Raw genomic sequence first — 23,500 nt, 5'->3', positions numbered from 1 at the left:
TCAGGTGTCGGTGTGTTGGTGGTTCTTTGTATCTGGGGGTGGGCGTCCGGGTACACACCGGCTCACTCCTTGGCGGCCGCTTGTCGGGGCCTGGGGCCTGGGGCTCGCTCGGGCCCCTTTGGAGGTGGGGTGCCCCCGGCCTCTCGGCCTGGGGCTCGGTCACTCAGGCACAGCTGGGGGCCGGCGGAGCTCACGGGCGCGTCACTGCAACTCCCCCTGACTTCTGCTCCGCGGCTGCTGGGCGAGCCCTCATCTGGGACTCTCCTCAGCTCTTACTGGGACAGTGGCGCGGCTGCCCCTCTGTTGGTCTTCCATGGTCTCTTGTGTTCTGGATGTCTGGAGTTTTGATCTCCTCCATACCCACTTCACACCCTGGAGGACGGGGCTGTGGCCCCCCCACACTCCCTAGCAGATCATTACATGGAGAAACCTTTGGAATGCAAGCATGCTGATCCACACAGGTATGCACACATGGGTATTCACAGACGCGGACTAAAGCTTTCTTGGCTGCTGCCTCAAAGCACACTGTGCGCTGTCTATCTTGCGTGCTGCACAATATCGTTTATTATTTAGTAAATATTGATATCTATGACTAGCTAGTTTATTGTGATGGTGCTTTGTTTTCTCTATTATTATGTTGCTCTTTGTTGTTTGCTGTCTCCTCTGTTTGTTTTTTTTGTTTGTTTGTTTGTTTTTTTCTCCATACAGGTGATCCAGGAGTTCTTTTTTTTTTTCTCTCTCTTCCCCCCCCTTCTCACCGTCTCTTCTCCCCTTTGGTTTTCTTTCTTTCTCTCCCCCTCTTTCTCTCATTCATTCCCCCTGTCCTATTTATTAAAAAAAAAAAAAATGACAAAGGATGAACTGAAGCTCTGCCATCACGTAATGTCGCATACTGCTGTTTCTGATGTCATTTTAAAAAAAAAAATAAATAAATAAATAAAATAAAATAAATTAAGCCCTCCCTTTCTTTCTCATGAAGTAACAACAGACCACAGTGAGGAGCATCCGCCTGCAGCAGCTCTCTGTTCCCCTGGAAACTGTTTAATTGAACTTTTAATAAGTTCAGTTCTGGCTCATTATATCCTAACGCAACAGAATAAAACAGCATGTTGACCACATTCTCCGCTTTGCCTCACAAATACTTCCGTTGGAAGTGAAGAAAGATGATCCCATCAGAAATATAAACACAGAATTAAAAACACAAACGTTTTTAAGAGGAGATTGGCTCACACTTACAGCTGCATTACTAATCCTGTGAGCAACCTCAGTGATGTCAGACGAGCCCTGATTTCCACCAAAAACACAGGTGTTAACCCTTAAACAGCCTTTTGGAGAGGACAAAAATATACTTGACCTTCGAGACAGAAGTGCAAAAAGTCTCTCTCACGTGAGCATACACACAGATACACACACATGCACACATACACAGCACAAGGTGGCAGCTGGACATCTGACATCTGTTCAGTCTTTCAGAAACGCTGACACTCCCACATCACTGCTGTGTGTGTGTGTGTGTAGGATTAATTGTTGACTTCGTATGCCTCTGTGTGTGTCTGTGTGTGTGGATGGAGCAGGGATTAGTTCCTTTCTACACTCATGTGTATGCATGTGTGTGTGTACATGTGTGTGTGTGTGTGTGGATGTGAGAGAGTGTCTTATGACAATAGGGGCGGGGTGGCAGTTCTCTAAAAATGTCCTTAAACCATGTTGAACCTCCGTAAGACTTTAATCTCATGTAAATTATAATTTAATTAGTGAATTTGAATAAGAAAGCGACTGAAGTACAGTGTGAGTGTGTGCATGTTTGTGTGAGAGAGAGTGTGTGTTATAAGCTGCTGACTTCATTGTGTGTGTATGAGATTAATTTCCTACCATGTGCATGAGCAGCATTATTATGAGTCTGTGTGTGTGTGTGTGTGTGTGTGTGTGTGTGTGTGTGTGTGTGTGTGTGTGTGTGTGTGTGTGTGTGTGTGTGGACCAGGGGTTGAGGGGTAGTGCGGGGATGCTGGGTCTGGGCAGCAGGTTTCTCTGGAGTTTCTTTCACTCCAGAGGGTCATCACATTACACTATAGTTTTTCTCATTTACTACTACTATTTTATTCTGTTCAATAAATAATAAAAAGCAGATTGGCTTCTGAAGCTGCTTCAGTGGAGACACAGTAAACAAACAAACAAAAAACTAACTAACACAAAGTTAATGTGTATGTGAGGATGGGTAAGACTGACATAAGAAACTCTAGACTCATGACAGGGTTTGCCCTGTCATGAGTCTGGAGTCTTCGGGTCTTTGGAGGACCTTTAAGCATCATCTATACTATAGCCAGGGCTGCACATAAGTGGTCCGCAGGTGTGCATTCGCTGTCAAAATAAAAGACGCCCACCAGATAAGAATTTGCAATGTGCGTTTGTGTACATAAGATTTTCTGGAGGAGGACAGACATTTGTTTAGAACTCTTAAAGATGTTGAAGAAGCTCCTTTAAGCAATTGCTTTGGTGTTCTTCTAACGCAAAACATATTCTCAGAACTTCTCGGAATTTCAGGGAATACGCGTTTCTTTTGCGGTGATTTACATGTAACGTAACGTAAATTGACTTTTAGGTCGGTTAGTATTTGGACAATGCCTCGCAGAGCATGTCAGAGGAGGAAAATAAAAGGATTTTCTCCCAAGTATTAAAAAAAAATGCTACATTTAAAATGACCAGCTAATTAGCTAATAGGAGATCCAATTGACACCTTATTAGCTGACAATTCTACTGTTTAGACTGCATGTAACTCTTTTATTAACACTTTAACGTTACCAAGTAAGATTTTTTTTGTTAGCCATTTAAAATATTCATCCACTACTTGCTAATCTGTTTTTGATTCATTCAGCAAAGAAATGTAAACTATTCCTGATTTATTTTTCTAGCACTTAGAAAATTCAGTTATCATTTCTTTAACCGTGTTATTGCATAACAATTTCATGTGACATTCATGCATTTAACAAACAATTTTAACACATTTTTACCCTTTGACTTGTACATTTCTGTTTTGCTAATTCTTTTAGCATTTTTGCTTAAAGGAAATACTTCTCCACTCAAGCTTTTTCCACTCCACTGAGTTTTTTTAAATTGCATTTTACTTCATCATGACAGCTAATCTTTCTACCTTGGTTACTGTGGGAGTGGCCCTTGGGGTAAGCCTGGTTCTTGGAGTAAGGTTGAACTGGTGATGAATCACCGCTATGCTACGCCATGTTGGCCTTAGGCTTTCATTTGGTTTCATGAAATATGGCTTCACTATGCCATACTTTCCATACCAAGAAATCAAAATTACACAGTTTTTAAAATCATGAAATCCTATGCCTGCAAATAATTGCTTTGAACATCAGACTGTCTGAAGGATAGTGGGGTGTCCATGTAACTAAGGCAAAGACTGCTCAGTGGGTGTATTTTGGCTTGGTGTGTGTATTTGTATTGGAGAAGCTCCAGGAACAGTAGGGTGCTCTCTGGACTCACAAAGCCCTGCAGGGCAGCAGACTGCTGGGCACGCCGAATGTCCCGACCCACTGAACCCTCTGGAGGTTCAGGGACACCATCTGCACAGGGAGACAATATCTATTGTACTGCAACATTACACTACAAAGACTGCATTTTAGTCACAGTGTGAGTTGTAACTTCTTGCAAATGTTAATCAACTACTAATGCATTGATTATCATTGACCATAAATTTTGACAGCCATTGGTGTTCATCTGTTCATCTTTTTCTTTCTGATTACTTTGACTGCAGATTGTTCACAGAACATGTTTAGAACAAGTCACAAGTGTGTCCTACATGCAGCTTTGATCCACTATTATGTGGAGTGTTGTTAATCTTTGAAGTAAATTGGACTCAGTGTTTTCTTCTGATTCATAATACAAAAAAGTGTTTAAAAAATCAAGGGAATGCTGCTTTAGTAAGTAGTTCTTCTCCTCCAGAGGACAGAGAAGTGGTGGAAACTGAGTAAGAAAACAAGTAACTGTGTGTGTGTGTGTGTGTGTGTGTGTGTGTGTGTGTGTGTGTGTGTGTGTGTGTGTGTGTGTGTGTGTGTGTGTGTGTGTGTGTGTGACAAAAGCCTGAGGCTACAGCAGCTTGCTTGTTTCATTCATTCTGTTGGTTTAAGACTTGATCCTACAGGGAGACGGAGCACAAGGAGCAAGACATGAGAGCAAGGGTATAAGTAAAATTAAAATAAAAAATCCCCAGATACTCACATGTATCTTTACTGTAGCACACTTTCTACATATGACTTGTGTGTTTCTTATCTTGGGGAAGAAGAACTAGAGTAAGAAGCTCAACAGTTCAATATATTTTTCCACTGTGGAAACAATCTCTGCGATCTCTGTCCTAACACACTGGTTCAGTGTTGATTGATTGAAGTGTGCCCTTTACAAAAAAGAAAAAAAGAAAAAAAGAGTACACTGATTTCATATTATTTCTATTTTCATGTGATTTGGCGTTTGGATCAAAATCTGGATGCAGGTGCAGAAACAGCACACGTACCTGTGTCTGCTCTGTATGGATGAGTGCTGACTGAATGCTGTGTGTGTCTCAGGTGTTTCAGCCTTTCTTTTGTTCTCTTCATCAATTTCACTTTCTTTCCAACAAAGGAGCTTAATGAACTATGCTGTGGGCCAGGAAGGGATCTTTTCAGAGGAAGGAGGGAGTATTACAGAGAGCAATTACTCTCTGAAATGGCTTACATTGTATATGAAAAAGGCCTTTGAAAAAAACAGAACTTTTATCTTTTAAAGTCAGTGAAACCCTGTGAATAAAGCAATGATGTGAGCCTAAATGTAACTTTCTGTTGAATAAAGTGACCGTGATTGAAATATTCATAAACAGTGTGTCATTAGCTTGGCTCACACTGCAGCCTTCCTACTCTTTGTATTTCACCTGTTACTCGGATTATATTTGTTGCTTTTGCTAAAGGAGGCTTTTGCTTCTGCTAGATCCATTCCAGCTGCATAAAGGGAAGGATTACTCCTGTCTGCTTTTGAGAGCTGGAGAAATAAGCAAAGCTTCAATCTATTCATCTGACTCAGAGAGCATTTGGGAGAAAGCTTGAGCTTTTCAGACAGATGCATCGTGGTACTGTAGGATGAGGCATGAGAAAACTGCAGATAAAACAGGTAGCAACCAAAGCAGCACACCCTGTTATGCTGTAGGTTATGTATGGAGTGTTTTACCTGGCAGGAAAAAGAAACAATAAACTAGTGTGTTAGATTATCTCTTCCACTTGTATGGAACAAGAAGACTGTGTAATGTGAGCAACAATGCATTTTCTCTGCTCAGGCCTGCATCATGGGGGCAAGGTTTTGGGAATTTGCCACAGTTTCTTGTGTTTGTCTCACCTGCACCTCAGTCAGGACTGCTACAGTCAAAAGACAGATTTTGCTTCCAGCTGCAGTAATGTATATTTGGTGATATCACTTAGCATGTTAAATCAACCAAGAAAACCATAGATTTAAAAGACGGGAAGTTAATCTTGGGGAGCCCACAAAAATACATATAAAATGTGTGTCTAGAAACAGGAATCAGTTGATTAAAAGTTAACAAAAGCAGAAAGACCACAGAAAAGATTCATGGATGTAGTGAAGGAAGACATGCAGGGGGGTGGTGTGACAGAGGAGGGTGCTGGGAATAGGATAGGATGGAGTCAGATGAACGTCCAAGAAAAGAAGACTATAAACCAAGCATATGCCGTCCGGGCTGGGTGGATCTGGTGGGGTTGCTGGCAGAGCTTGACTTTGAGGATTATTTGACTAACTCTATGCCTGATTCGCTCAAATAAGCTTATGGCGCAAGTTAGTTTGCTTTCTCACCCAGGGTGACATTTTACCTTTTAGTCTGCCTGTTTTGGTCAAAATCTTAGGTAATAATGTGATCATAGTGTGCTGTACAAACCAGCACAGTTAGACACATCCTTGATGCTCAGTTTATGTGTTTTTCTTTAGACGAGTCAGAGCAGAGACACAGTCATGTGATGTGTGTCCCCTGATGTGTGTCCCCTGATGTGTGCTTTATGGCCTGTGTTTGAAAGCCAGCCAGGAGCTTCATGTTGGGCGACAGTTAATGAAGCCGCGGAGTCTCAGAAAAGCAGCAGCAGCCGGAGGGGAGGGCGTTTAACTGAGCCTTTAGCACAGATATTTGTCCAACCTGGCCTCGTGTTCGCTCCTGGTTGACTTCGAGATACATCTTTAACCAGAAAGAAAAGTGTGTTTATTAATCTTTGCATGAATAAATCTCCTCTAAGATTGCCTTCATTTTTATGTTCTCCACATTACTGAGAAGTAGTTTCATCCTTTTCGTCATTAAACCGAGCGGGGCTTCACAATTTTACAATCACATCCTACTGTGTGCAGACTTCATTTAACCTCAGAAACCATGCGTCCAACAGCTCTGATTAGAATTCAAACAGAGTTGAATTCTCCTGGGAAGTCCTGCAGACCTGAAGGTCTGCAGGCCTTCACTCATTTATCTGGAATTACCTTGAACAGAGCAGCAGGCAGACAGAGAATCAGTGTAGTTCAAGGGGGGGGGAAAAGAGGCATGAACGTGAAAAGCAGCAGAACAGAAAGCATAAAGTTTCTCCTCTGCCGGCTGAGGAGTTTTATTTCTCCCCCAAGGAGTAGTAGAAACAATGTTTTTACAGTTTCCACTCAATATAACACTAAAAGCTTCAGCAAGGACAAACCAGCAGTGAATAACCTGCAGCGCTGCTTTGTTTACAAACCACACAAATAATTCTGATATTACAACTTCGCAATCAATCAGAGGAAAAAGGGGGACGATTGTCATAAATAGAGAGAGAGGCTTTTTCTCTGTCAGGTGTCCTTTAAGACAAAGGTGTGGAAAACAAAAGGAAGAGCGATGAAAAGAGCGAACTGCTCAGTGCTTTTCTTTGATAGTCGAATCCTGCTGAGACTCTTCTATGTAAACATTTATAAACTAATGGAGCACACGTGTCACAGTTATCATCACATTAACGATAGGTCGAAAATTACTGCAAATATTCTGCTATGTTGTGATATTTCGCTCTATTGAGATTAGTTAGAAACAATGTAATTAAACCTTTATTGTTAATTTCAAGGCCTGTGGTTGGTTCCTAATTATTCTGATACTTACCGTAGCTTTCCATACCAAAACTGAAAAATGTGATACTAGTTTTTTTGTGTTGAGTTGTAGTTTTCTTTTCAGACCAAGTGCACTTAGACTTACAGGTAACCTGTAATGATTACTAATCATCTTTTTACACACAGTTACTTATTTAAATGTTGATTTTATGCCTTTAAACACTGTTTACCAGTTTGTCCAAAACATTTTATCCCCTTTTTGTTATGAACACTCGTTTCACTATATGTAGAGCGTGTCTTTCTTCTATCTGTGGCACCTCAGCTGGAGGTTTCTTCCTGTTAAAAGTGAGTTTTTCCACCTGCTTATTCAGCTGGGGTCATCTGATTGTTAGGTTTTTCTCTTTATTAGTGTAGGGTCTTTGTCTTACAATATAAAGAGCCACAAGGTGATTGCTGTTGTGATTTGGTGCTATATGAATAACATTGACTTGAGCTGAATATAACTGAATTAAAAGTTTCCTTTTGTGATCCTTAGTTGTTGTTCTGCTGATTTATTTCAGTGTCTTCTTCTTCTTTGTTCCCCACACTCCATCTCTATTAGCTTGGTCCTTCTTTCAGTTTACTTCCTGCTTTATTTTGAAGTCTAGTTTCCTTGAGTAGCTTTTGTATTTACTTCCTACCTTTGTTCCTCTTCCCACCCTCATTATTGTGTTCACCTGCGCCTCATCATCCCTTCCCCCTGTGGCTGTATTTAGATGGATTATCCTCAGCTGGACTCCTGAGTTGCGGGGGTTGTCTCGTGCAGTGGTCCACTGCCTTCCTGTAATGAACATTTCATTCAGTAATGACAGTGTTTTTACATAAACATATAACTATGGTTGAATCACCTACTGAAATACATTTGTTTTATTTTAAAAAGTTAAGTAAAAGTTAAAAACCAATTCAGCTCTTAGTCACTTAGTGTTTAACTTTTTTTAAACACAGAAAACTTGAAGATGTTGAGTCAGTACAAAGACAATTTTAAAGCCCATTCCTGGAGACCGTGAGATAAATTATTGCATTAGTCTGCTCGCGTAGAGAATAAATTTACTATTAATCATCTTCAGGATTAGAACTTCTTTTTTTAATCACAAAAAACCACCTTGGCTGAATTTAATATTCAGACTTAATGTTGGTATTTCTTCAGACAAAATAAATAGATTCTTGTGTTTTATGTGTTTCTTGTAAATCTAATTTAATACATATGTGTGGCTGGCTACACAGGTAACATTAATGCAGCACAGGTGAGCGTGATGAAGCCACAGTAAATTGCAAGGGAAGGGACAGTGACAGAAAGTGTACACTGATCAGAAATGAAAGTAAGGTTAACAGTTCATTGCTCTGATAGCTGGGTATCCAACTTATTTATTAGTGTTTTCTTTTAAAGACACATGCTAAATTTCTAATGCAGTGTTGGGAAGGTTACTTTTAAAATGTATTCCACTACAGATTACAGAAACATGACCCAAAATGTATTTTGTAACGTATTCCGTTACGTTACTCAATGAGAGTATAACGTATTCTGAATACTTTGGATTACTTAATATATTATCATGCTTTTTACAACTATGTACTATTGCTGTGTGATTTATTACTATTACAGAAGGTTACTCGCCATACGAATACCAACTAGATTTTTAAATCTTTATATAAAAGGAGTAACAGTAGGGTGGACATTACGTAAGGCTGCACTTTTTGCAGCGATCTCGTGTAGAAAACTATTCCACGCGTATATAACCGGAAATTGGAATGACCAAAAATAGAGAGGGCAAAGCCTAACATATGTAACAGGAAAATACAGCCGTGTAATCCATTCATCTCAACAAAGTAACTGTATTCTGAATGCCAACTTTTTAAATGGTGACTGTAACAGAATACAGTTACTCATATTTTAAATACGTAGCGGCGGTACACGTATTCCGTTACTCCCCAACACTGTTGTAATGGCATCACAAATATATTTTCCACTTGCTTTAATATGCATGACTAGAAGAGAACAATCATAATGATGGTTCAGCTAAATCTTTTATTTATAGTTTTCACCCAAACACAGGTAATCTGTTTATGCGAAGTGACAATTAGCCCGAGAAAAACTACAAAAGTGCTCCGATTTTAAGCACACATCTTCATTAAAAACCATCATCATGGCAAATAAAATGAGGACAAATAGTTTTTTAGTCTTAAAGAACTCATGATACCAAAAATGTGTGTGTCTAAGAATCCGATTAATTATTCCTCTACATTCAGAGTTGCTTTCCGGAGGTGCATCCAGCCGTAAACATCATAAGGACTTGGCTCCTGTGAAGGACACCTCTGAAGCAGCTAAAGTCACAGAGGAGACGTTAATATTTGTGCAGATGTTAGTGGTGATTCTGCTGCCGAAGCTGATGCTAATGTACGACATGAAAGTCAGGACGTCTCCCGGTGCAACATATGCACACACCTCCCCACACACAAGCTCGCAGGTACATAACACACAGACAATGCATTTTAAGGTATCAATCAGGCTCGATGTGACAAGGAGGAATGTCCTTGAATGTAAATTATTCAGCAGAACAAGACAAAGAAAAAAAGAAGAGACTGTTATTTTCTAGCATAGGACTTCTAAGCTGTTAGATTCAAGGGTATTCTTGTTTAATTCCATAGTTTCTTAATGTGTTTAAAGCTGTGTTAATCAACTTTTGTCCATGAAGAGACAGGAAAGCTTAGTATCAAGCTGAGGGGCACAGCCCTCATATCGCCTGCTGCAGTCTTGGCCAGTGGCATTGTCTAGTTGCAGAAATGTCAGCTTTGTATAGACGTCTACAGGAAATGGACAAATTTTCCCACTTCAATAACTACCTTAGCATACATTTCACTCCACGGAAATCTTTCAACTCATCTTTAATATAGCTGGATGTTCATTTTATGTATATTAAGGTCACAGCCATTCATCGATTTTCTACCATTTATGTGGGTCATAGGCATTCTAATCTAAGAGACACCCAGACCTCCTCCTCCCTAACCACCTTCTCAAGCTCTACTGAAGGGACTCTGAGGAGTTCCCAAGTCAGCTGAGAGACATACTCTCTACAGCATGTCATGGGTCTACCCTGGGGCCTCCTGGAGGAGCTGGAGGAGGACCCAGAGCACCTAACCTACAAGGCATCCAGGACACATTCTAGTAAAATGCCACTTGAACTGGATCCTTTTTGATGTGGAGGAGTAGCAGCTCTACTCTGAGCCCCTCACAAATCACTGAACTCCTCCTGAATTACCTTATCTGTATAGAAGAACCTCGTTCTTTTGGTCACTTATTAATACTGGATTGGACAGTGAAGGCAGAGGACTCGATGTTCCTGGAAGAGCAAGATAACCCAGGGTGTTATTTAGAGAGTGGTCACCTTGTGATTGACAAGTTAATACATGCATGTCTTCAAGACTTGCAAACCCTAATATTTCAGATAATGTCAGGTCTAAGACGGCTTAATGAAGTCAGTCAGTACATTTTTGTGCTGCTCCATAGAGTTCCTCAAGGCTTTGCAGGACTTTGTAGGTCTCCAAATGGGACTTTTTCTTTTTTGTTTTTTTGGCATCCAAAATTGGTGTTATCAAGGCACCATCTTCAAAAGGCTTCTGTGTTGAAACACAGGTGGTGCTCTGGGATGTGAACACAATTTTCCTGTCACATTGAGTTGCTTTTTAAACCCCTCTGGTCTTTTGGAGAAAGAAAATGGGGTTTTTAAAAAAATGTAAATACTTCTTGATGTGTGTTAGTTAGAATTACTCATTTTCTCCACCTGATTGCCAAGACTTATGAGAACCATTTCCAAAAGCAGTCACATATTTGTAAAGCAGACGGCTAGGGATTAGAGTTAGAGTATTGGTGATGATGGCTTAGAAACTACCTCTGACAATAAGCTTGCTTTCTGCAGCTACCGGCAGCTGAAATGAAATGTTACAGAGCAGCTTTCCTTGCACGTGGTCCGGGTCGGGATTGCACTGAAATTTTGGGTCCGGATATTGTTGCAGATTAAACTGTATTTTGGCCTGGAGCCCGTCTGCATGTGGGGAAATAGGAGAGCCAAGTGTTAGAGCGGTTAAATGGAAAAGGCCAGTCAACCAGGAGAAGCATTGATATTCAGAACACACACACACATACGCATCAACACACACACACGCACGCTGGTCCTGTAGCTCATTCTAGCTCTCCACACATCAGTGGCACCATCGAATGAAGATTGAATATCCAGAGAGAGAGGTAGAGAGAGAGAGGGTGATAAAATGAGATGTGTGTGCTGCCTCAGTCGTTGGCTGAAACCTCTGACTTTAAAGTGCGTTCTGATTGGGTAAAATTGCAAATAAATAAATAAACAAACAGCACGTCTGTAATCAGAGCTTGTGATTCCTCTCTGCTGCACTGCTTAATTATGCGTGTTTATGTAAATGCAGACTCTTGATGAGATGGTAATGGATATCCCAGATTGACTTTAATGGATTCCAGAGAGACTGAGAATTAAACCAGCCTGTCTATTAAAGGGCGCAGAGGTGAAGGAACCCCCCACCGGGAACCCACCACCTCCACACATCCACCCCCCTTTTTCTGGCAGCCATGTTGGAGGCTTAGCTCTCTGTGAAGCTAATGGCGGTGTGTCTTTTACAGCTGAGTTCAACAATCTTGTCTGCTCCATGTGGCTGATCATCTCAGTAGCAGCTCATCATGTTTGTGTTTATATGATTAGAATTTTTGGCCTTCTAATCGTAGCAGACAGAACTGATATGGAAGGGTTTTCAGTGGAAACCTTAATGACAATGTTCTGAGGGCTGTTTCTAAGAATTTTGTAGGCTCTTTTAAGAAGTTATTAAGATTTTTCAGGGACATTTTAAGACAGTTAAATTTTGAGTATGGTCTTTTTTTTTTTAGCTTTTGAAGATTATTCAAGATGCTGTAACAATTTCTGGGGAGGCTACATAATGTTATTGGGCAGGTTTGATTGTGGTTAATATTACGTCAATCCAAGGTATGAAGAAAAAATTTCAGAAATGGTCTTGGCAGATTCAGCATACTCCAGATTCAGCATATGATGATTAAAAATCTAAATAAAAATGTGCCAGTAAACTAGTGTTGTAAAAAAAGAGACATGAGGTGAATGCTGCAGCAAAAATACAAATTTGTTAATTTGGACTGGTAAAATAAACATTACTATTCCAGATGATAATGCCTATCAGGGATAGAAAAAGACTTTACATGCAACTGAAAAACTTGACACTTTTCTGGAGATTTAACTGCCAGCTTTGCATTACAGTGAAGAAACACTGACATACATATATTCTTTAAATTGGACTACAGCAATAAGTAAATACTGTGTGTCTGTGTTTGAGAGATGAGCGATCCAGCAGATTGACAGAGGAATTAGAAGCTGTCTGCACACACAGAGGACAGGCTGATTACAATCAATAATCTATCAACCACTGCCTGACAAGATGTATTGATCAGTATGAAGGAGAGAGAGAGCAGCGAACAACCCATAAATACACAAAGATGAACACACCCACACAAACACACACACACGCAGCTGTCAGGCAGCAGTTTCTGTTTCAAAGTTCACTGAAGTCGGGCAGTTCAAACGGGATGAAGCTCGGGGAATATCTTTAAATATCTGTCATTGATTGATATATTTAAAATGGCCTTTTGGTGTTATTACATTAAAAACACTCAACTGTAATCTAAATGTCAGGCACACTTTTCTTTTAAGTACTATTGGAACAATGTCTCTATTTGATGTAAGCCAGACAATTTGGCTGTGTTAACATGCTGGTTAGCACCATAAGCACTTGCTTTCATCTTTGCTGTTGAATGCAGACATAAGAATCGAAAGCAGCTTTTTAAAAATATTTTTAAGGCAATTTTTTTCAATGGATGCTTGACTTCTATTAGATTCAATTCAGCTTTTATACTGCTAGATTGTAGTACTGTGTTTCTTAGTTTCATTTATTTTCAAAGCCCACTCAGGCTAGGGCAATTAAAGTTATTACAATAAATATAACACTCAACTGTAATCCTAATGTCAGGCTGTGATTTAAATGGAAAGATGTAAGATGGATAAGGCAAAAAAACTGCAGGATTGCTCAGATTTGATAGCAGTGGCTGCTAGCATGCTGGTCAGAGCCACAGGCAGCTTCAAATGCTTTCATCTAATATCAGGAGCTTTTTTCAAATACTTGTAAAGGTAATTTTTTTAAACTATCGATATGGTAGAAATCCATGTGAAGCAATAGATGGTTAAATACAGACATTAGTTCAACTTTGTGAACACATTCTGCATATTAAGTAGAATAAATAAATTAGGGACAAGTCTCTTGGTGGAGGAATGGTTTTGGTTTGCTTTTTATTATTTATTATGACTTTTTTTTGTAATTGATCAACATTCATAGATAGAGCCATCCTTTGGATAGCATTGCTGCATCAGAATCCCCCCCCAAAATTTATCAGTGGCTCCAAACGGTTAGTCATCTGACTGTATTTGGGATCCAGTTTCCACATATGGGATCCTTAGCATTTTAGCGTTATATTGCTAAACAAATGTTCCAACATATTTACATCTTTTATGTCATGGTGAATTTATTAGTCGCATTTTTCTGTGATTTTCCTTTTAACTTGTAGAACAAAAAATAGCAAGATCAGACTTGAAGAAGCCACAGCACACAGTACATATTTCTGTAATGATGCAAATCCCGAACAAGCCTCCAATTTGTCACAGTCTGACTGTAGAGGAATGAAGAGATATCACTTAACTTTTTGGAGAAAAATTAATTGCAGTTAGTTCATTTGTAATGTGTGTGGTGTGTGTGGCTGTGTGGACGGGTGTGCTAACAAGCCAAAAACAAAGCACCAATAGCCAGTAATAGAGATCCAGCCTGTTTATGGCTTGTCCACTGTTCACTATATAATGTCTGTAAAGCTGAACTGTAGTTGTTATCTGCTTATATAGTGCGCTATAATGGTGGTTTGAAACAACAAAGTCTAGTGTCCAGAGGATGTACATTACATTACTCGACTAGTACCATCATGCATTGTCGCCTGTTTGTTATCAGGGGGGAAAGGGGGAAAGTAGAGGTGGTATATATGGAGACAATGTAATTTTCTTACATGTTGAGTACCTGGGATGCATAATAATTCTCAGATGTTTCAGCCTTGCAGCAGAATTCTTTAAATAATATTCAAATACCAGAACCCCATTGAGATTTCAGTTTCTCAGTCCAAACTGTAAATATGTTTTTGGTATGTTGTAAAATGGCTCTCATGAATATTATACCTTGAGGCGTAGTTTGTTTTATACCAAGTACATTCATCAAAAGCAGGCTAGTTGTAGCTGTAGTTACTATCAAGCTTAGGTGGCTAAATACAGTTCAGTATGTTATAAAACAAGTTAAATGTGCACATATATGCAATATTGTTTTGTTTTGTTTTTTTTCTTCTGTGAAAATATTTCAACTCCCTGCTATAGTTAACCAAAGATACCAGTGCTGAGGTTTCAGTGGCCCATTGTTTTAGGAGCAGCAATAAAGGAATGTAATTATGTAGCAGTGATACAGTGCAGTGTCTGAAATGTATCAACAGATTTCTACACTTGTAGTGTAGTGCACTAGTTAGCAAACACTATATAGTGGGTGAATATTTGGCAAAACAAGTGAACAACTTAAACACAGCTCCAGAAACTTGGTTACATACATAAGCAATCACAATCAGTCAAGCAGTCAAACCAGCCCACTCCCTTTCACAAGTGTACCATTATTTATACTAGCTATTAAAATGTGATCATAATACCAAAAGGAAACAAATGAATTAAAAGATGACCCAAACCCAAAACCAGACAGGCATGCAGACATTAGGCACACACACACACAGAAACATATGGTTGGTGTGTAACGTGTGTGTGAAGGTCATTAGTTCCTGTCTGCTCTCTGCACGCTTGGAGCCTTGTTGGCATGATTTCTTCCATATCTGACCAAATTACCCACAACACCACAGCTACTGCCAACACACACAGCCCTGAGTGTTTGCATGTGTCCCCGCTCACCATACGGTGCACGCATGGACTATCTCCACCTCGGCCCTTCAATACTCAAGGAAACTGTGAAGGAAAAAGGAGGGAAAAAAACTCCTGGAGGAGAATCTCGGTTTGTACAATGAAGCACTTTATTGTTGCCTGTTTTGATAGAACTCACAGAGGAGGATTATCACAGTGTGATATTAATGTGCTTCTGTATAAAAGAAAGCCTGAGGTTCAGTCTCAACATTCATTGGAAATTCTACAAATAAAAAAAAGCAGAAAGCCAAAAAAAGAGAGAACACAATAGAACACACAAAAAATAGACTGTGTAACAAAATCAACTCATTTAAATGATGATATAAACTAAGAGGTTTTAGAAATGATAATAGCAGCAGGATAAGATGAACAATGCCAACAAGCTATTCATGTTCTTCATTTTGGCGGGATGTCTTCTGGAGGAAGTCCAGCTCTTCCTGCGGAGGCCCCATCTTCAGCCAAGATGCCTGGGCAGCTCCTCCATATGCCGACAGGACATTCAGAGTGTGCTCATTAGGCCCCCCTGGCAAAAACCCCACAACTCCAAGGTCAGGAGACGGCTCGTTAGGAAGGAGATGCCTAATGAGCGGAGAGATCCTTAACGAAAGAGACATTGTTAACGAGCCCAATGAGCAGCAGCTTAAAACTCTTCTGGGCTCGTTTTTGGATGGAGAAGACGGGAAGATAACAATGACTGATGCAGTTCAGATCACCTCCACAGTCGTTCGTAATAAATACAAAAACTTCTTACAAATCATCAAAACATAGTTGCTACATAAATAAACTCCAGGAAAGCAGAACATCAAATAGAAATATACTCATTTTACTCATTTATGCTAATTTGCACATGTGGTAAAAGTAGTAAAGCTCAAAATCTGGGATGTAGTAAGAGCAGATGTGGTTTAGATTTAGAGTGTTTTATGAAAATTTCGTGAACCTCTCATATCGCGCTATCATGTTTTAAATTGACTGCAAAACTATGGACATTTCCATCAGTGGTCATTTTAAGACACTAAACACACCAAACAAGCTGATTTTAATATTGGCACTAACATGTCACCTTACTCAGTGCTACTGAGCCTCAGGGTCATGAATACAGACCTCTTGAGCTCCATCCAAAAGGGACACAACATTAGCCCATCGGTTGGTGATATTCAGTGTTGGGACTAACGCGTTATTAAGTAACGCGTTACAGTAACTACGTTATTATTGTGGTAACGAGCACGGTAACTAGTTATTATGCCAAAATCAGGAACGCGTTAGTCGTTACTGGGATTTAGATAGGGTCGTTATTCGTTACTTCGTGTGGTGGCTATCGCGGAGCTTCCACAGATTCAGTAACATTAGCAAGTGGTGGAGGCCAGCAGGTGGATGAAGGAAAGGGGAGGCAGGAGGAGCAGAGACCCGAGGCAGCCGCCTGTCCGAGTGTCAGGCGAACTGAACTTTAGGTAAGAAGTTATGACCTGCAGTCTATCTGGGTCAGATATGAACCAAGTTTAGGTGGAGTTTATTTTCGTTATGCTGACTTTTTTGTACTGTGTGCTAGCTAGCATGACGGAGTTTCTATACAGCTGGGTGGGTGCTATGATGTTACTGATGTTGAACTTTATTTTGTTCATAAGGTTAATTATTAGAGTTGCCAACCGTCCCGTAAAAGAAGATATTACACGTTTCGTATTGAGGTGAAAAGGAACGCAGTTTGTCCCGGAAAAGACACAAAGCTGGAGTTATTCTGTCTTTGCTGCACAGCTGCCTCTTCTTCTCTCCCCTCTCTCTCCTGATTCTACTTCAATCATGAAACTGATCAATGATCTGCTGATCGGCTTTTCTCTCTTGTTTGTTTATCGCCCACAGAAAGAATAAACCAGCGGATGTCGCGGTAAACAACAGCAGCACATTTAAGCTTGATCAGCTGTTGTTAGAATTTATTTAATATTAATTTCTAGTATCAGCTGATGTTTGCTGGAGCCACAGCTGTAAACCTGCTGGTCATGATATGGTTTGTATATGTGGTGAGAGGGAAACATGAAGATGAAACCAGGAGATGTCCTTACTGGATCATCAGAGCTGTGATGGAGAAACAGGTTTACCTTTTAGGTGACAAGAATGAGTTGAAGGGAAGTTATGAACTGTTTCTGAGAGACAAATAACCCCAGGATCCTTTTTTTATGTAGCTGACAGCTGGTAACTGTGCAGGGGCGGGTCTAGCAAAGTTTTGCCAGGGGGGCCAGGTAAGGCATTAACAGGAAGAGGGGGGCACAAAGAAATACTTTTCTTTCTTATTCTCATTTAAAATGTCTAGCTTTTAAAAAATAATTATCTGAATCTTACAACAAACGATTGATAGATTGATGCATATATACCATCAAAACAGTGTACATCACTGTCACAACAGCGTTTGTTTTCATTCAAAGGGTTTATGATTTTTTTCTATAATGGTAGTCAAAATGCCCAGGCCAATTTTTTGTCCCAGTCCAGCTCTGTATGCAGCTCATCTGCAGTCTGGTGTTACCTACATCTTCCTATTCGGAAGGCAGGATTTCAGAGTTCTGAGTACAATTAAAAGGACGTCGACTGCAGTTTTTGCGTTGGATGTAAAAAGCGCACATGACGCTGTAACGTAGGCTAGAATCATGGCGGTGGTCAACGACGGTCCAGGCGTGGGATTTCTCTCGTGGAAATATGCACATTATCTTTTCCTTTCTATTGCTAGGTGGCACAGTGCACTTGTGGCAAGTAAGCAAGCTAGAAGACTGGCACTCTTGCTGGGTATCCAGTTACGGAAGCAACACATTAACAAGAGAATTCTGAGTAAAACCAAAGTTACTTTTCCTAGTAACTAGTTACTTTGAAAGTAACAAGTAACTTGAAGTAACTGAGTTACTTTTGATAGAAGTAACTAGTAATGTAACTAAGTTACTAATTTAAAGTAATTTACCCAACACTGGTGATATTACACAAACCCATTAATGGGGTGTTGCTGTAATGGGTCTCTGTTTTATCGAGATACACAATTACCTTTAATTGCTGGTAAAGAGTGTACTCTTATACACAACTTAGCACAAACAAATGCTCGGCACTGACCACCTGGTGTAACATTTGAACCCACTGGCTATCTTTTTCCAGTTAATGTTGTTACATGTAGTGTAAGCCACACATCACACAAGTAAGTTATGACTATAAACAGGAGGGACAGTGTCGTTTTCAGTCAGAGGCCAGGGCTTTTTAAGCGGACTCTGCTCTGTTCTACTTTTGAACTATATTCAGGAACATAATTTACAATATGAATCATCATATTGGATTAAATAAGACGCGAAACTAGGGACTGAGACCATCGGTTTAACAGGAAAGTTTTTACTGTAGGTGGTGATTAAGGAAAATAAGCATTGTTTTCCCTCAGACTTTTATACACTGGATTTCTTTACGCAACCAGGGAACTTGCCTTCTCCCGTCCATTAAAGAAAAAAATATATAAAATGTTATAGCATTCTTCTTTCCAGAGCTGGAAGCTGCATCCATGGGTGAAACAGTGTCACACTTGTTGGCCAATATTGCCGTGACTACAACGAAAAACACCTCGTTTCTCTCTGTGGAGCCAGCGGTTTTGATAACCTAGCAGTATCTGAGGCCCTGCGATGAGAATGGTTTAGTGTTTCCATCAGTTTGCCAATAGCTTTTTCGACTTCCTCCATTTCCTCAAAGTCAAATTCCAGACAAAACTGATAAAATGCAGGAAATGCAAAGAATATTTTCCAGTGGAAATTATTTCAGCTGCACAGTAAAAAACCAAGTGTCAATTTTACACTTACAGAGTTGATTTTAACTCTGCTTCAGATAACATTTGGTCCCACTCAAAATTAGAGTTAAATTTACTCTATGGCCAGTGTTAACTTTTCAGTGTTAATTGTACTCAATTTAGTGTCAAAATTAACAACAAAATGTGTAAAAATATTTAACACTGAGGGTTATTCACACTGTTCAGAGTAATTTGATTACACTTTATAGAGCTATTTTACTCCAAATTTAGTTTAATAATAACACTCTGATGTGTAATAATATATCATTTTTATTTCTCTGTAGTGTGATTTTTTTCATATTCATCTTATGATGCTATATTACTAAATAACTGTGATCTATCCTACATTATGGAAATAACAACAAATATACAGGTTAAAGTAACAGCATTTATTATGTTTCTCAATTCAGTGTCATTTAATTAACGTAACAAACCTTTACAATTCACAGTTCTATGATGCTCACTAGAGAAAGCAATATGACATTTCCCCAATGTCGTAGTTGCAGAAAAGTAACAAAGTTGGTCAGGGATGAACTGTATGATGTACCAAAGACATAATGGGCCCTAAAGAGTTCATCAAGGGCTCCTACAGAACCTGTCGCATTACATGGAAGTGCATGCTTCTCAATCACAATGAAGGTGTGAATGCTGCTTCTTGTGGATCCCTGGGTAAGATGGTAGGGCTGACTGCTTCGGGTGATGTTGTCTAGATGCTGCTGTACACTGGTTCCAGCCTACAACAACACATTAAACAACAGTATTAAGTGACTATCCTCTGACAGTAGATTAGCTCAACTCACTGTCCATGAAAATAGAGGTGATGGAAAGTATATTTTAAACAACATACCTTTGGGAATTTGATGAGGTTATTGACAGCTTGAGATGCAGACATCTTTCCTGGTCTCTTTCGCCCTTGTGCAGATGGTGGTAGCAGATGTAGCAGCAGCAACATAGTAGACAAGTCACTGTCCCAGCCTACAGACGAATAAACAAAGAATTATTCCAAAAATACATTGAATTGACAGAATTACCTATATAACCAACAATGGCAAATAAAAACAGTCACAATCATACCATTCTCAACTTCAGTACCTGACTCAGCATTGCACATTAACTCCAAGAGCTCTGAGGTGGGGACAAGTCCATGACTTTCCTTTACAACCTTTGCTTTGAGATTGGTGAGCCACCTCTCCAAGAATTTGCTCCCAGTGACCTCACAAAACAGGAGTCGGAAATCTTGTTCTATCTGTAATGCAAAAATACAGAACATAGAGAGGTGTTTGATTGAATCCTGCCTACAAATTACATCAGTATCATTTAAATGATAAGTGAACTTACTTTTGGGAGATTTGCAAACTGAGACGCTTCTTTCCTCCACAGCTTTTCTTTGAATGGTCTTCAACCGCCATGCAATGTATCCTGAACTGTTCTCTGGATCGTAGTAATGTTTCTATGTAATTAAATAAACGAAGAAGGACTATGTTATCAACATTTCTGAGGGCAATTATGTATTTAATGTTGAAAAGTTCCCTTTACTTACATATCCATGTTGTGAATATGGGTCTTCCAGATATGGAGACAGAGCAACAATGTCCTGCGCATACATCACTCTTACGCTTTTAGGGGGAGATGTCCTAATGTATAAATTCAATAATTGGCATTAAACATCACAATTAAAAATAATACAATGTTTAAAATGTTTCTTTATATCTTACATTTTTGATTCTTACCCATGTCATTCTGTCATCTCAGCCTCAAGTATGTTTCTCATCCGTCTTCTGGTTGCATCTCTCAGAGATTTGGTTTGTCCATACTCTTAAACCTTTCTATAAAATAGGAACAATACTTAATTTTACTTAACATGTCATTAACATTGCTATCAGTTAATTTACACAAAATACATATTTCTTACTAAATAATGAGCAAAACTCTAAAGTAGTGTATGCCTTTGGCATTTGCTTAAAATAATATAAACCAGTGAAGTTAACTTTATGGTAATGTTACCCACTTTTTCTGAAAGTATGTTCGCTCATGTAAGCTAATTAGCGATTATTAGCTTACTGATAAACGGTAATTTAGTTGTTCAAACTGTGCGATTTGACATGTGACAATGATATTATTTAGACAGCATTTAGAAGAAATACATAGTTAAAATGTTTTAGGTTCATATTAACGCAGTGAGAAGATAACGAACATCTTAACTTTTAGCAACTGCTAGCATGTAGCTACTGGAATGCCATTAAACCTATGGGTAAATGCTGCTAACATGTCCTCACTCGACATCAGTGAAACTATAAAGAGCTACTTAGTTTAAAAATACCTTTTAAACAATGTTACCAGTATGGGAATGTTAACTTCACTTACCTGACTGTGGCAGCTCTTCGGAGAAAATTCCATGCGCATTAGAGCTCTGAGGCCACACACGCCTGCGGACTGGTAATAATCAACACTGTGTGGAGTGAAGTCTTCACTGCGTGACTAACAAACTTTACACTGACTTTTAACTCTGATGTTAGAGCTGGTTTACTCCTCATAGAGTTGTAAATACTCTATCTAGGTTAAAATAGGTTTACTCTGAAATATTGACACTCCATTTTTTACTGTGTGGGGAAAGAAATCTTTATTCTGAGGCAAGTTAGCCCTACCTTGGGCTTATACCATGCAGGACACTTGGAAAAACTGACCCAGTATAAATGCATGTACATGTATTATTACAGCGGAAATCGTAATATTAAATCAATTCATTTAAATTTTATTTTTATATACTTAAATTATCATTTTTTGGTGAGGTATAGAATTTTCTGTTCATATAGATGGGAGTGAAATGATTATGGAGTACAGTATGAACTCTGAGGGACTTGACTTCTTCATACTCAGTAAATCTGAGGTTGGTTCAGTCACTGGGGAGTCAGTGTGGACTGCCTGTTATAGTCTCCATCCTCCTCTTCCTCGTACTCCTCCTCCTCCAAATAGACGGCAGTATCTCTGCCACCTCATCCACATATAAAAGATTATTCTTTTCTTTCTCCCTCTCCTCGTCCCCACCTCCTTTCTTTTTCTTCCTCCTCTTTTCTTAGCTTCTGCCCCCTCCTCTTCCTCCTCCACCTCGGCCTTGCAGTGAAATAAAAGATTACGGGCAGACGAGTCATTATTTTCAGTGATGGCAGTCATACATCATTGAGACTGCACTGGTGAGAGCGAGAGAGGGCGAGAGACCTAGACACTGAGAAGGCAAAAATGAGAGCGTGAGAGAGAGGGGAAGGGAGTGGATCGAGACTGAACGAGAATGAAGCTGAGGATGAGCTTAGAGCTTCTTCCTCTCGTTTTTTTCTCCCCTCTGTCTGAACCAGTCTGTGTGAAATTAATGGCTGCTACACTGACCATGGATCAGACTCTGAGCACGTTTGTGCTCAAACAACTCAAACTGAAAAGTAAAACAGATCAACAAAGGCGCTGTGTTGATGGGGTTTATTAAAAATTTACTGTAGTTAATTGAACTTGCAGATGGAGGCAGATTTCCTCACAATTTAATCTGATCAGTTGAGGGATTTTCATTTGATTGGATGTATTTTTCAGACACATATTCTGATCCGATTTTGTTTTAGGTGCAGCTTCGAAAAGTTTTAAAGTCACAGTGGGAGAATAGGCTGTATATAAAACATCGACTCAAGCCAGTTTATTTATTTATTTTTGTGTTTGATTAAAACCTGTTTTATATTAAAAGCCAGCAAAAAATGACTTTAGCTAAGTCAAAGGACCAATTTAAATAGCCCATCTCCCTCAGGTAGGCCCACATCTTTACCTGCAAAGGTATTGTCACATAATTTGATACCCAGGTGTCGCACAGTGTTGCTATACCCAAAAGACCCCAAAACAAATGGACACAATTAACTTTAATTGCAAAAAGGTTTTAAGCAGTCAACAGGGACGCATCACTACCACCATGATGATTGTAGCTTTGGGATCTGAAAAGATATACTAAACAAGTTTTATGGTCCTGCAAATATATTGGTCTGCGTACACAATTGGGTGGGGGGGTCACCCACCCCAGATGTGCTCCTGTGCAGATGTAAGCATCATGGCTTATTGGTTGACAAGTGGGCCTGAATAGAGAAAGACGCAAAAACTGTGTTCACTAGGAACAAGACAGCCACAAAAAACTTCAAAGTTCAAGTTATAACTTCACCCTTCTCTGAAGCTGACAAGCATAAATGTCCCACTGGCCAGTTGTACCACATACTTTGTACACTGCCTCCATCTGATGAAATGCCTGTTTGTACAAAGATGGACAGGAACATGCACTGGAGCACAAATCTTGCTAAATGTGGAAGTCCATTAAACTTGCATTTTCTGTTATGACCAGTAGGGGGCCATTGGTTTCAAAACACTGTCTGAATGACGCTACTGCTCAGTTGTTTTGAGACTTCGGTACACACTTTCCTTTTGAATTCTGATTTTAATTGTGGGTTTCACATCTTATTTTATACAAGAGATTTATTTT

The 23,500-nt window shown here is 39.5% G+C and overlaps 1 protein-coding gene and 1 long non-coding RNA gene across 4 annotated transcripts in view; one reads left to right on the top strand and one right to left on the bottom strand.

Moving 5' to 3' along the window:
- Positions 1 to 23,500, top strand: part of dcc (DCC netrin 1 receptor) — a 381,171-nt gene that overhangs the window by 34,587 nt on the left and 323,084 nt on the right. The window lies entirely within an intron of this gene.
- Positions 19,291 to 21,593, bottom strand: LOC308412911. The gene is made up of 7 exons (XR_013974638.1): positions 21,364 to 21,593; positions 20,730 to 20,825; positions 20,540 to 20,633; positions 20,338 to 20,449; positions 20,092 to 20,245; positions 19,847 to 19,974; positions 19,291 to 19,733 (listed from the first exon to the last, which is right to left on the bottom strand). It is a non-coding gene; the product is annotated as an uncharacterized lncRNA (long non-coding RNA).

This window comes from Rhamphochromis sp. 'chilingali' (assembly GCF_963969265.1).
Source record: "Rhamphochromis sp. 'chilingali' genome assembly, chromosome: 2".
NCBI lineage: Eukaryota > Metazoa > Chordata > Actinopteri > Cichliformes > Cichlidae > Rhamphochromis > Rhamphochromis sp. 'chilingali'.
This window is presented reverse-complemented; position numbering and strand designations above follow the sequence as displayed.